General features: G+C 43.0%; 1 protein-coding gene and 1 pseudogene across 2 annotated transcripts in view; one reads left to right on the top strand and one right to left on the bottom strand.

Annotated features, from left to right (window-relative positions):
• Window positions 1–15296, bottom strand: part of AKT3 (v-akt murine thymoma viral oncogene homolog 3) — a 383708-nt gene that overhangs the window by 246905 nt on the left and 121507 nt on the right. The gene's annotated exons all lie outside the window — the stretch shown is intronic.
• Window positions 11810–13227, top strand: LOC102865218 (annotated as a pseudogene).

Below are 15296 nucleotides of genomic sequence, written 5' to 3'. Positions count from 1 at the left end.
TCCATCTCATAGAGGGTCTTCCCCTCCTGCGTTGTCCCTCAACCCTCCCAAGCATGATGTCCCTCTCCAAGGACCCGTCCCTCCTGGCAACATGTCCAAAGTATGTCAGACGAAGCCCCAGAATCCTTGCCTCCAAGGAGTAGATTGGTTTAATCCTCTCCAAGACAAATCCGTTTGTTTTCCTGGCAGTCCAGGGTACATTCAGCACCCTTCTCCAGCACCACCGCTCAAAAGCATCCACTCTCCTTCTGTCCTCCCTAGTCATTGTCCAACTCTCTGATGCATAACAAGCGATTGCAAATACCATGGCCTGTATCAGGTGCACCTTAGTCTCCAGAGAGACACTGTTGCTCCTGAGTACTTTAGAGAGGTCCCTAACAGCAGACTTTTCCATCGCGATACGCTTTTTGATTTCCTGACTGCTGGTGCCAAGAGTGTTGACTGTGGAGCCGAGCAAACTGAAGCTGTGAACAATCTCAATCTCTTCGTCATCCATCCTGACGCTGCCAATTGCTCCAGTGGTGAGAATCTTTGTCTTCTTGACATTGAGCCTCAGTCCATACTGAAGGCTGCAGTCCTTGACCCTTCGCAGCAAGTGCATGAGGTCCTCCTCAGTTTCAGCAAGCAGGGTTGTGTCATCTGCATAACGGAGATTGTTAATAGACCTTCCACCAATCCTGATGCCACAATTCTCCTCATAGAGCCCAGCCTCTCGGATAATCTGCTCTGCATACATGTTGAAAAGGTACGGAGACAGGATGCATCCCTGGTGTACACCCTTCCCAATTTTGAACCATGCAGTGTTACCCTGCTCTGTTCTGACTACTGCCTCTTGGTCCAAGTATAGGTTTTGTATTAGCACAATTAAATGTTCTGGGATTCCCATTCTTCTCAGAGTCAGCCACAGTTTGTTATGATCCACACAGTCAAATGCCTTTGCATAATCAATGAAACACAGATAGACATTCTTCTGGTATTCTCTGCTTTCAGCCAAGATCCATCTAACATCAGCAACAATATCCCTAGTACCACGACCCCTTCTAAACCCAGCCTGGACTTCCAGCAGTTCTCTACTGATGTGCTGTTCTAATCGTTTTTGGATGCTCTTCAGCAGAATCTTGCTTGCATGTGAAATCAATGACACTGTTCTGTAAAAACCATTTGTACCAACCAGGGACTTGAGAGGCACACACAGCCCTAGATGAGGTAGGAGGACACCCCAGTAGGATTCAGATCCATGACACGCACATGTCCAAAGCAAGCAAGAGAATATCTGGGTTCAAACTGTCACATGGCCACTGAGTATCAGTGTAATCTTGACAAAATTGCTCAATTCCTCTGAAAAAGTCATTTCCTCCACTACAAAACTGGATATAAAACACTCATCACATAAAATTCTAATGAGACTTAAATGACGTTATATAAAACAATTAGCCTCATGCCTAGTGCATGCTCTAGTGAGTGCTCAAAATACATTATCAATTACAATCTGCAATCATTAACAGCAGCAGAATTAAACATTAAGTTTCCAAAAACTGAGATCAAGGTAAAAACAAACACTTCAAATAGTTATAATAGATTCCTAGTGTTAACAGACATTGCTGGAAAAGAAAGGTTCTGGGGGAGGGGGGAGCTAAAGGAAGCAAATTCTGGAAGACAAAAAAAAAAACAAACAAGGATTAGATGAAAAATGGCTCCAAGGGTTTAAAACTAGGAAAAAAACAATTGCGCAAAAAGATTTCAGAGGCAAACTAAAACAGAGATGTAGAATACCGTGTACACAATAACCTTAGAGAAAGTAGGGGACTTGCGAAGTGCTAAATGCTACTGATACATCTTAAGCTCTAAAGTACTGGGGAGGGGGGGTGGGGTGAAAGGCTAAAGTCTTAGTGTGATTCTTAATTTGGGTTCCTGATGCACACTTGGCCAGGGGGCTTCGTCCTCAGAGAAAATGCAGTTCAAGGTCATGGCAGCTAATTCAGTTAATTCAGCCTGGGAAGAGGGCCATTACTTGCCTGGATGTACCCATAACCATTCTTACAGGTCACATCTCCCACTGTCAACTGGACAGGCAGCAAACGTAATCCTATTTATTTGAATTTTTTTTTTTAAGTATCTCAATCAAGTTGCCCTGTCTTATAAAGGTGCTCAGAATCTGATTCATGGAAGTGGTAGCCAGGATTCAGTGGGACTCTGGCAGTGTCATTCACTGATGGAGGTTCCCACCCAAATCCCACTTCTGGAATGGTTGGTCTGTCTTTACCCTGTTAATGTAGTAATAAGAATCTCTATAGAATATGTTCAGGTTTTTTTTAAAAAAGTTATTTTCATTTTATATGATGATGATGATGTATTTATTCTCGAGCCATAGGTTTTTGTTTCTTCAGTTTCTTCTGGGAGATCTTTTCTTCTGGGCAACTGCCTCTTCTGGTTTAGGAACCATCTGCTCCTTTTCAGTAAGGATCATCTCAATATGGCAGGGGCAGCTCATGTAGAGGTTAATCTGACCATGAGCTCTATATGTGCAGCAGTGCATCTTGGGAGCTTTGTTCACCTGGATATGCTCAATGACCAGAGAATCAACATCTAAACCCTTAAGTTCAGCATTATTCTTGGTGTTTTTAAGCATATGCAGCAAAAAAACTCAGCACTCTTTTTGACCACCGATCCTGTGTCCAACCCCACTGCTTGACCTAGGCACTCCTACCAACTCCACGATTGTAATGTTAGAATGCACACACTGCTTTTGCACAGTGACATCTTTCATATTCATATCCTTGATGGCTTGCGCAGTTTCCCTGGGTGTTCTTAAAATAGACCCGGAGATTTGAGCCTGTTGATTTGCATAATTTTGTGGGATTTTCCAGGTCAAGAGAGTAGCAAACCATTACGGGAGATCACCTGAGGCTGGTCACGGGAAAAGAGAATACGTTCAAATTTTGAGTGACTAGATAAATCCCTTCAAAGGAGATCTGGCTGCCAAGTCCTAAGGAATCTCACTGTCAATCCAACGGCAAGCAGTTTTAATCCACCAGCTGCTCTGTGGGAGAAAAATGGACAATTTACTCCTAAGCCATTTACAGCCTCTGAAAAACCAGCTGGTGGGTCAGCTATAAGTCTGTTTCGACTCAATGGTACATAACAACAAAGAAAAACAACCATGCTCATATTAAGGGGTGGGGGAGGCTACTAAATACAAAGTAAGAAGGCCAAACATTATGCCCATTTAAATACAGGACAAATTAGAGACTTTGCTCAAGATCTCCCTACTTTTAAGAACCTCAAAGTCCATTTGAACCTATTCAGATAAATCCCACCCATCTTTCTTCACAAGCCCACTTGGTAGAAGCCGATAAATACTTTGAGTAAATGATGAACATGAAGTCCATACCTGATCCAGTTTTAGAGTAACAACAAAGCACATTTTCAGTCTTGTCTCCTCTCCCTCATATCCCATGTCCAACCCATTGGCAAACATCCACCTTCCAGGTGAACCTCTTCTGCTAACACCACAATCCACCTCCAGTCTGGTCTCACAATACTTCACTCTTCTCCCATGCCAGCCCCACAGCCCCCATACTGTAATAAACATACAGCAGCCAGAGCAATGCTTTGAAAATATGAGTCACTCTCCTAATTCTCAATTGTCTAGTGGCATTTCATCCTACTCAGTATAACAAACTGTGGCTGACTTTGAAAAGAATGGGAATCCCAGAACATGTGATTGTGTTTATGCAAAACCTATACTTGCACCAGGAGGTAGTCGTCAGAACAAAGAGACACTGCATGGTTCAAAATTGGGAAGAGTGTATGCCAGGGATGTATTCTGTCTCCATATCTTTTCAATCTATATGCAGTACAGATCATCCGGGACATTGGGCTGTACAAGGAGGAATGTGGCATCAGGATTGGAGGAAGATTCATCAAAAACCTGTGTTAGGCAGATGACACAAACCTGCTTGCTGAAACTGAGGAGGACCTGAAGCGCTTGCTTCAGAAGATCAAGGACTGGAGCTTTCAGTACAAAGATTCTCACTACTGGGCCAACTGACAGCATTATTATAGATGGTGAAAAGATAGAGATTGTTAACAGCTTCAGTTTGCTTGGCTCCACAATCAACACTGTTGGGACCAGCAGCCAGGAAATCTAGAGATGAATTGCATTGGGAAAATCTGATGTCAGGGACCTCTGTAGAGTACTGAAGAGCAACAATGTCAATATGGAGACTAAGGTGTGCCTGATCTAGGCCATAGTCTCACAATTGCTTGCTGTATGTCAGAAAGCTGAGCAATGACTAGGAATGATAGAGAATTGATGCCATTGAGCTGTGGTGCTCGAAAAGAGTGTTGACTATACCATGGACTGTCAGGAGAACAAAGAGGTAAACCAGACTCATTGGAGGCAAGCATTCTGAGGCTTCATCTGACATATTTTGGGCATGCTGCAAGGAGGGACACCAGTCCTTGGAGAGGGACATCATGCTTGGAAGGGTGGAGAGACTGAGAAAGAGAGGGAAATCATCAATGAGATGGATTGATACAGTGACTGGGATAATGAGGGTAGGTGTGTCAGAGACAGTAAAGTTGGCACAGGATAGAGTAAGTTTAAGGGCTGTTGTACATAAGGTCACTATGACCTTCAAGCTACTCGATGGCACATAACAACAACAGAAAAAAGTAGTGTAGGCAAAGGCATACTAGATCCAGCAGGCTCTCCCTGGCCTTTCCACCTCCCCCAACACTAACTTCATTCTCAGCACAATGACCACTATAAATAACGTCTTGACATTTGCTATTCCACTATATGGAATATCCCCAATCCAAACAGTCCTAAGATTCCCTCCCACACTCTTTCAAAAATATTCCGTCTTCCCAAGGAGGCTGTGTACAGGCTATGGGCATAACATCCTCATTTTCTGTCCTCTACCTTTATTGTCCTCAATAGTACTTCTAACAATCTGGCATCATGTATCCTTTGTCTATTTATTGTCTGTTCCTCCATTACAATTAAACTCCATGGGGTCTATTTTGCTAATTGCTCTATTCCCAATGCCTAGAATAGCAAAAGCCTGAGTAAAGGTTTAAAAATTAAATGAACAAAGACAAGAAGAAATGAGGGAGGGAGAAAGGAAGTCAACAAATGATTACTTGTGGGTATGGTAGCACAGCACAGTAATGAAAATTACGGGCTATGGAAAATTGCCTGGGTTTCAAACCCAACTCTAACTCTTGCAGAACTGACTCCCAACCTGTAGTTCAGCTGCCACATCCATAAAACAGAAACCATCTCACGCAAAAGGAACATGATTCTTAACACACTGCCGCACACTTTTTAAATTGACGACCATGCTTAGAAACACATTTGCCGTCATTTGCAGCAACATGTTAAGGGTGGAAGTACCTCGCCTGGCACAAGAGACCGCAGGTGCGGCTGTCACCTCTATTACAGTGAGTGCTCCACTTCTCACACTTTTATTCCCAGTCAGGTTGGACAAGTCTGCTCTCAGGGACCTCTCCAAATTACTTAGGAGGAAGGATGTCAGTTTGAAGACTAAGATGTGCTTGATTAAAACCACGGTCTTTTGAATTACTTGCTATGCATCTGAGAGCTGGACAATGATACAGGGATGAAAGAAGAAAAAGCAATGCCTTTGAGTTGTGGTGCTGGAGAAAAGTACTGACTATCTCATGGACTGCCAAAGGAACAAACAGATTGTGTCTTGGAGAAAGTGCAACCAGGGTACTCCTTAGAGGCAAAGATGGCAAAGCTCTGTCTCTCATACTCTGGACATGTCGTTAGGAGACGCTATTCCTTTGTGGAGGGACATTGTGCTTGGAAAGGTGGAGTCAGTGAAAGGAAGGAAGACCCTCAACCACATGGACTGACACAGTGACTACAGCAATATATGTCCAAATGTGTCAGAGATGATGAGGATGGCACAAGGTAAGGCAGGGTTCAGATCTGTTGTTCACAGGGTCACGATGAGTCAAGGTTAACAGCAGCACCTAACAACATTATTCCCCAGTCACAGCAGTTTGGCATGCTTGTACTTAATATCTAAACACATTTTGTAAATTCATATTTATATAGATTTAAAATCAATATAACTTCTCTTTTAATATTTCTTCAGTTCTATATTCACTTTGTTAAAGGAAAATGAAAAGTACAAAGACAACTAACAAAGGAAAATGGAAGCTGCTATTCCAAGGAAGCAGGCGTCCTTGCTCTCATGTGGGAAGGAAAACACAAGCTGATGGAGGCTGAGGCAGGAAGAGCTGAGAGCCACAAACTCCCAAACAATGAGAGCACTTTACTCTCCTCCTCCAAATTAGCTAGCCATTTTAAAGTCATATAGACTAGTATTACTGCCAGAGATTAAGATAAACTAATATACTCAAAATGCACCAACTACAACTATGGTCCAGAGAAGTTAAACAGAAGAAAGCAACAGTGAATAGACTCTTCACGAAAAAAGAAATGTTTGTTTTTGCCGGGTAGCGTCACCATTTTTTCCACATTTGCATCCTAATAGTTGTACTTGGTCTCCCCATTATGCAACAGTGCTTTACAGCACAGCCAGCTACCCTGACAACTGGGTCCCTTCACCAGGGTGGCTTTGTCTAAGTCCTAAAGCTGTGCTTGGCTGTGCACCAGGCCAGGGGCAGTCTGTGACTGGAATGCCAATGAAGGGGACGGGCCTATGGTCTGCCATGCGGAGACTAACAGGCCTTGCTCTGGCCAACACACTGTTTCAACTACTTTTCTAAGTTAGAGAGAGACTGGAAAACGAAGCTAGAAACGCTTTTCATGCCTTAGGAAGGCCACAGGGGAAAGTATTAAATAGTTGGTTAGTAGTCATCAGATAGACCAGAGCTTCATACTTCACTGTGGCTAAGGAAAGCCTAGTAAACGTTCCTATGTAAACAAAGTGTTTTTTCTTTTAAATAAGACTAGGCTTACTCTTAAAAAGGTACATAGATGATGATGACAACAACAATGACGATGACACAAAATGTGAAAGTGTAGGGGTTTTTGGTTTGTTTGGGTTTTGGGGATTTTTTTCCCCCAGAAATTCTATACAGGAAAAAGAAAGATCTTTGGTGACAATGAAAAAATAAAAGAGGGTAACTGCTGCACTGTACAAAAGAGGACAACAATTACAACTCAAGATATGAACAACGTTACACCTCTAAATTAGGCCAAAGGACCTACTAGGCAGGAAAAATTTTATATCGCTGGACAAAGTCCAACAGCAGAAACAAAGTACCACTGTTTTAAACACATAAGGTTAAATGTAATCAAAGAAAAATAACATGTGTAAGTCTACTGTTTATTGTCCGAAGGTGTCTGCTTATCAAGTCCTGATGTTCACAGCCTCCCTTTTTTTCCTTATTAACTCATCACATCTCAGATTTAATCAAATAACGAATCCGACGAAGTTCTCAAAATCCCCCACTTTAATTCCTGCTGCCATAATCTCACAATAAATCCCCTTGCCTCCTCTCTTAAATCATTTATCCATTTCAGGGCCAGGTGAATTCACTAAATAGGTCAGGCCAGTCATATATGTAATTTTTTATTTTCAAGAAACTCCATCTTAAAAGGGGAAAACAAATTTGAATTATGTTTTACTTTAAAATATCTGGATATTTCAACACAATTAATATGAAAATTACTAGGACTGCTTAGAAATTTATATATCTCACAAACTCAAATCCAGTGCATCTTTAAAACATCTCAATTTAGCCTCTAAATTCTTTAAAGTTAAAGTGAAACGTGCTCATACCCATTGCCGTGGAGTCGGAACTAACTCACAGCTTATGATTCCCCGCTTCCACCCAGGTCCTTTCCTTTACTAAATAAAGACAATGAAGTGAGAGACAAACCTAACATGCACTTTATTAGAAAAGAGTTAAAGCTACTGAAGAGCAGCAGAACATGGAGGGTACAGAGCAACACACATCTCTCCTCAAAAGAGAAAGCGATTTTTGTAAAAGAGTTAGAGGCAGAGAAAGGATTATTTATTCACAAAAGAGGGTGGTTTTTTAAGACAACCTATCAAATGAAAAAGACCATTATGCTTATTCATGAGAGCAGGAGGGGATCATCTGTGACTGGTCTGTGTGGGAGGGATTAGGATAACTAAGCACACACGAAGTTGTCCTTTCGAGCTGGCATCCAGGGAAAGTTCCTTCTGGGTCTTGAGGAGGCCCTGCCTTTGTGGCTATTAAGGTGAGGCTTTGTCCACTGTTGTTGTTGACTACTCGTGGGTCAGAATCAACTCATAGCTGACCTACTCCAGCAGGTTGTCAGAAGCCGTGGCTTAGTGATAAGTTGTGCTTCCAACCTAAAGTTAAGAGGTTCAAGTCCACCAGCTACATCAAGCGAGAAGGATGAGCAATCATCTCTCATGCAATTTAATGCCTCTGAAAATCCATTACAGAGTTATCTATGAATCAGTTGTGACATAAGGGCAAATAACAAGTTTCACAGGAAGAGACTGCCCATCTTTCTCCCACTAAACTGCTGGCGGTCTCCAACCTCCTCTACTGGAGTTGCCAGTTTGATTCCCTACCCCACTTATTACATGATGGCATTCCTGCAAAGACAGAATTACACTGGGAAAGTCTGCAGTTAAGGACCTCTCCAAATTATTAAGGAGTAACGATAGGTTTTCAAGCCACGATCCTCTGATCACTTGCTAGGCATCTGATAGCTGGAGAACAAATAAGGATGACAGAAGAAGAATTGATGCCTTTGAGCTGTGGTGTTAGAGAAGAGCACTGACTAGGCCATGGATGTTAAAACAAATATGTCTTCGAATAGGTGCACCCAGAGTGCAATTTGGAGGCAAAGATGATGAAGCTTCATCTCACATACTTTGAAATGTTGCTAGGGATGTCCTTTGGAGAGGGACATGGTGCTTGGAAGGGTGGAGGGTCAGGCAAAGTAGAGAAGACCCTCAAGCAGATGTATTGATGCAGTGACTGCCGCAATGGGCTCTCGTGTGTCAGGAAGTGTAAGGATGGCACAAGATAGGAAAGGGTTCAGATCTGTTATTCACAGGGTCACTATGAGTCATACCTAACAACAACCACAATTCATGTATAGCAGGTATCAGTCTTGTTGCCAAGTGAGAGTGGGTTAGCCTATAGAGAAGCAGTGCCTACCACAGCTGCTGTTATTGTTACGTTGATATTGCTACATGCCCTTCAGCTGGAACTGACTTGTAGCTGACCCTCCAGCTGGGCTCTAGAGGCTGTGAAACACAAGGGAGGAGACTATCCATCTATCTCCCTTCAAGCAACTGGTGGATTCAAACCACCTACCTTGGAGTTGCTATTTCCTTACCCACCAGGCCACTGCAGTTTTTAAGATTTTTCTCCTTCAGATTGTTAATGATTTCATCTTGCTTGGATCCAGAATCAACATTCTTTGTACTGGTAAAGCTAATAAAGTTGTATTAACGTAAAACTGTTTCATAGAGTGCTCCATTTAAAATGTAAATTCAGTTGCTAAATTGAACTAGCCACATTCCAAGCATTCAGCAGCTGTATGTGGTTCAAGGCCAGTCTGTGGATGGCATAGGTCTTAAGATTGTGCCTCTTCTAATGTGCTCTTAAGAGCTATTTTTTTTAAAGTAAGATAAATCTGTTCTTATTATCCTACTGCTTAAAACCTCCAGTTACTTCTAACAAACACTTCTGACAAAGCCTAAACCTGTCTCTCAATACTGGATTGGTGTCCTTTCTAGCCTTTCCAAGTCCACTGTCCTCGCACTCTCTTTCCTTGCTCCTGCCACACAAGGCTCTGCCCAGACCTGGACATTCTGAGTTCTGTCACTGTGGTATATGCTGCTGGTGCTCCCTGAGCCTTCCTCCACGCTCCATCCCTGTCAACCCACCCCTGAAGCTCTGCCTTCAGGTCTCAGCTTAGACATCTAGTACCTCATCATCTCAGTACCCTTACTGTTACATCCCATGTACCCTTACTGTTACATCCCATGAACTACGACCTCCTGTAAGGATAGGAGTCAGGCTGTTCTTGTTCATGGATTTATCCAGAGCATCGATCAGAATACCTGACACTTGGTAGGCACTGAGTAAATACAGATCTATCAACAGAGTAAACAGAGCCATCTTCAGTAAGCTAACAGCAGGTCCTCACGGAACCACAGATGCAGAAGACCAGGGGTGTCTGGGAGCTCAGGCACAATGCAGTTATACGACATGCAGCCACAGGAGAAACTGCTGAAAATGTGGCCTAAAACCCCAGTGCTCTGAAAGCTGGACTACTGTTGTTCTTGTTCAGTCGGGTCTAGTCCAACTCATAGCTCTTCAATGAACTAGAGATGATTAAGAATTTTAGTATTAAGAATAGCAGAGACATAGTGTACAAGACTTCCCTTTTCAGTACAGGCGGCCTCTGGATTACAAATAAGATCCATTCCTAAGGGTGTCTTTGTCTAAGTCAGAAGAGGTGTTAGCAAACAACTCAGAAATCAGAACCAGTAAATATTCAGGAAAGATGACAGATAGGTCATATCCCTATCTCACTGCAGTGCAGTTAGAACTGACTCACAGCTGACCCTCCAGTGGATTGTCAAACACAGTAAATCACACGGAAAGATACCATCTTTCTCCCACGGAGCAGCTGCTGAATATGAACTACTAGCCTTTGGGCTGGCAACATGATTCCTTACCACGAAGCAATCATTTGTACATAAGTTTTATTTAACTTTACATTAAAAAAAAAAAAATTTAAAAACGTACACCTTGAAACTTACTGGTGCTGAGTCAGAACAAACTCATAGCTGCTGGTCCCAGGAGGTTTCCAGAGCTGGGGGTCACGTGGGAGGACACTACCCATCTTACTGCTGCAGAGCAGCTGGCAGATCCAAGCAGCTAACCTTTGGGGTAGCAGCACAACTCCCAAAGGACTAATCCCTCCCGCCATCAAGTTCAACTGACTTAGAGCTGACCCTCTCGGGGGTTCTCAGAGACTAACCATTCTTCTTCCACAGAGTGGATGGTGGATTCGAACCACCTACCTCTGAGTAATTTGGAAGAACAACAAACTTTCTGGTCTATTTTCAATCTTCCCATTATAACTTACTTGTCCTGTATAGGAGATTACAAACGCCCACTAAATGGCTGGCTTCTGCTCAGCTAAGCAAAGGTATCTGTCCCACACAGATTTATAGCCTCAGAAATCCAAGTGAGGTTCACTGGGAGTCAAAATCAATTCAAGGGCAAAGGGCTTTGAATCAGCTCACTCTGCTTTGACCCTCCGTCTTTCACTCCAGATACCTGAATGAGAGTCTACATTCCAATAAGATTTCCAACAGATACACAGAACCAGAATCTACATTCTAACAAGAATTCCAAGTGATTCATGACCTGGGGATCCTGACAGATCTCTCTTCTGATTCTGTAAATCTAGAGTGGGAATGCAGATTCTCAGTAAGGAGTTGAAATGGAATGAGCCAATTCAAAGCATGTCAATGATTTCTAAACTGCACAGCAGCAAACGAGGTAATTTTAAGTGATAGCTGTCCATAAACCAAAAGTTCATAACCCAGGGTCTGTATGCCAGGGAGTCTGTACTAAACTAAGTTTATATTTGGTAGCTGACAATTCTTCATGAAAACTGAGGATAAGAAACAACACTCTTAAAAACTAACTTTGAATTTTCCGGTGGAGGTGCCGCTCTCAGTCAGAGCCCAGAAGTGGGTTGTGCGAAGATTTCTGGGCGGTTCTTGCCGGGAGTGGAGAGCGGCTGATCGCAGTACCGAGCAGGTAGTACATTATGGCTGACATGCAAAGTCTGGTGGAAAGATTAGAGAAGGCAGTGGGTCGCTTAGAGGCTGTATCCCAGGCGTCTGACATGCATCGGGGATATGGAGATAGCCCTTCAAAAGGAGCCACACCATATGTACAAGCATTTGACTCACTGCTTGCTGGTCCTGTGGCAGAGTACCTAAAGATCTGTAAAGAGACTGGAGGAGATGTGCAGAAGCATGCAGAGATGGTCCATACTGATCTGAAGTTGGAGCGAGCTCTCCTGGTTACAGCTTCTCAGTGCCAGCAACCAGCAGGTAATAAGCTTTCTGAATTGTTGGCACCTATCTCAGAGCAGATCCAAGAAGTGATAACTTTCCAAGGGAAGAACCCAGGCAGCAAATTGTTCAATCACCTGTCAGCTGTCAGTGAAAGCATCCAGGCACTGGGTTGGGTAGCTATGGCTCCCAAGCCTGGTCCCTACGTGAAAGAATTGGATGATGCTGCCGTGTTCTATACAAACAGAGTCCTGACGGAGTACAAAGATGTGGATAAGAAACATGTGGACTGGGTTAAAGCTTATTTGAGTATATGGACAGAACTACAGATTTCCATTAAAGAGTTCCATACCACTGGGCTGGCTTGGAGCGAAACGGGGCCTGTGGCAAAAGAACTGAGTGGATTGCCATCTGGACCCTCTGCTCTATCAGGTCCGCCCCCCCCCCAGGCCCACCTCCCCCTCCAGTTTCCACCAGTTCAGGCTCAGATGACTCTGCTTCATGCTCAGCACTGTTTGCTCAGATTAATCAGAGTGAAAGCATCACACATGCCCTGAAACACGTATCTGATGACATGAAGACTCACAAGAACCCCGCCCTGAAAGCTCAGAGCGGGCCGGTACAAAGTGGTCCCAAACCGTTCTCTGCACCTAAACCAGGAGTCAGCCCCTCTCCCAAAACCAGCTGTAAAGAAGGAGCCACCTTTCCTTGAATTGGGGAGCAAGAAGTGGAGAGTGGAAAATCAAGAGAATGTTTCCAACTTGGTGATTGATGACAAAAAGCTGAAACAGGTGGCTTACATCTATAAATGTATCAACACAACATTGCAAATAAAAGGCAAAACTAATTCCATTACAGTAGATAACTGTAAGAAACTCGGTCTGGTGTTTGATGACGTGGTGGGCATTGTGGAAATCATCAATAGTAGAGATGTCAAAGTTCAGGTAATGGGTAAAGTGCCATTTCCATCAACAAAACAGATGGCTGCCATGCTTATCTGAGCAAGAATTCCTTGGACTATGAGATAGTCAGTACCAAATCTTCTGAGATGAATGTCCTTATTCCTACAGACGGTGGTGACTTCAATGAGTTCCCAGTCCCTGAGCAGTTCAAGACTCTATGGAATGGGCAGAAGTTAGTCACCACAGTGACAGAAATTGCTGGATAAGCAAAGTGCCACTGGGTTCTTTGCCCTCTCCTTTCACACCTTGGGATAGATCTGTATCAAAACGGTTCTTTTCTAGATCTCCTCTACCTTTCTGCTCTTAAAACTGCTTCTCTGCTTTTGAGAAGCACTGCTACCTGCCTTCACTGAAATATACCTCAGGTTAAGAATTGGGGTGGGATAGGAGATCAGTTGGTCATCTGCTGGAAGGTGCAGCTTTTCCATATCAGTTCAACCACTCCACCAGCTCATTCTTAAGGAACTGCAGACTAGTATACCGGTTATCACTTTCAACTTTTGAGAGTTGTCTACCAAGTCTTTGGGAAGAATAAAACAGTCCCTAGGAATTAACAGATCAGAATGTTCAAACAAGTTAATAATTTTCTAATAATGCACATGAGAGTAGCAGAAGCTGATATGATTCCAATTGGTTCTTCTAAGCAAACTAATTTTTCATTCTTGATAAATGAATGAGGTAAGGGTTGCACTGGACCAAAGGCTGAGGCTTGGCCACCTAGCATTCCAAGCAAAATTGTTTCCTATAAGCATTCCCTTTATTTTGCTTTCCATCCTGGGTCTGCCCAAACTATGGAATAGTGGGTTCTCCTACAGCAGTGCCCTGCACCCTGGGCATTTGAAAGGAGGCATGGAACCTTTTTCTCTGGGATCCCTGCTTAGGACCTTCCTAAAGAGATGACTTTTTTAAAAGGGAAAACAAGAATACACCATTCCAAGAAATCTGGCATTCCTTCCTTCTTCATGCTAGGTGCCTGTCATCCATTGTCATTGCCTCCCTTCTCCTGTCATGTTCAACCGCTTATGGCTTCTGTCAGGGCACCTGAACAGAGTACTAAAACCTCCACTGCAGGCTGGATTTAGGTCTTGATTTCTGTAAGAACCTTGCACAGCATTGCGAGTGTAAATTTCAGTTTCCTCCCTCTAGGACAAACACCAAAATGTGCAACAGTTTTGGTGGTAAAACACATTGTCCTGTGACTTCTACCCATTCCTGAGGCCCATGGAAATAAACCTTTATGTACTTAAAGTTATACAGAAAATAGAATAAAGTTAATACCAAACTTGGGGGGAAAAAAAACACAACTAACTTTGCACAAAGATGAAAAAGGACTTCATTTTTCTAAAAAAAGGTTTCCATCTCAATGTACTTAGAGCATTAACAAATACTTGTAGACTACCATGCTATTTTCATGAGCCTTAAGGGTATCTGTGTCATATGCCTCCTGCAATAATCTGCCACTTTCATAAATCAAAAATTTAAAAAAAAATAGTAAGCCAGTTTAAATAATTTTCAATGTTATAAAAATCATAGGATTTTATGTAAATGATAAATATTACTCTCATTAGAAAACTTTAACGTTTACTTTCACTGTTTCTCCTTTTTTGTAATTTGTTCACTCACTCAAAAAAAAAAAACCCCTCTTGCCATCAAGTTCAAATGACTTATAGCTGACTCTCCCAGAGTTCTCAAGAGACTAACCATCCTTCTCCCACAGAGTGGATGGTAGATTCGAACCACCTACCTCTGAGTAATTTGGAAGCACAACAAACTTTCTGGTCTTTCTTCCGTCTTCCCATCATAACTTACCTGTCCCGTATGGGAGATTACAAACACCCCACTAAATGGCTGGCTTCTGCTCAGCTATGCAAAGATACCTGTTTTCTACAAACTGGCTAAGTGCATCTTTGTCCTCCCTGTGACCCTGATGGAACCCTTTTGGACTGACCCGTCAGCATTTGTGACTCTCCTCCCTACCTGGTCCCAAGACACTGTTTGTTTCCTTGGCAGGATTTGAGAACACAACCTGGTCTCTAGGCATGTACCTGCACTCTGTACCATTTCCCCTGGTTCTGGACCTGAGCACAGAACTCAGTCTCATCCAGTCCTCCATCTCTGGAAACATGTGCATTGCTTCTCTCAGTCTAAAAGTGGTTCCCTGAGCAATAAATTGATGGCTTTCAGCTTGACTCAAAATCAGGTTTTTGGATGGGGGGGTCCCCCCTCTGTCCCTCAGCAAACAGAGGGCTTTCCCCTCTTGGGTTTGACCCCACAC

This window comes from Elephantulus edwardii, unplaced genomic scaffold (assembly GCF_000299155.1).
Source record: "Elephantulus edwardii isolate Elephantulus edwardi_28Jun2011 unplaced genomic scaffold, EleEdw1.0 scaffold00219, whole genome shotgun sequence".
NCBI classification, from domain to species: domain Eukaryota; kingdom Metazoa; phylum Chordata; class Mammalia; order Macroscelidea; family Macroscelididae; genus Elephantulus; species Elephantulus edwardii.
The sequence above is the reverse complement of the archived record's forward strand: the minus strand, read 5'-3'. Positions and strand labels throughout refer to the sequence as shown.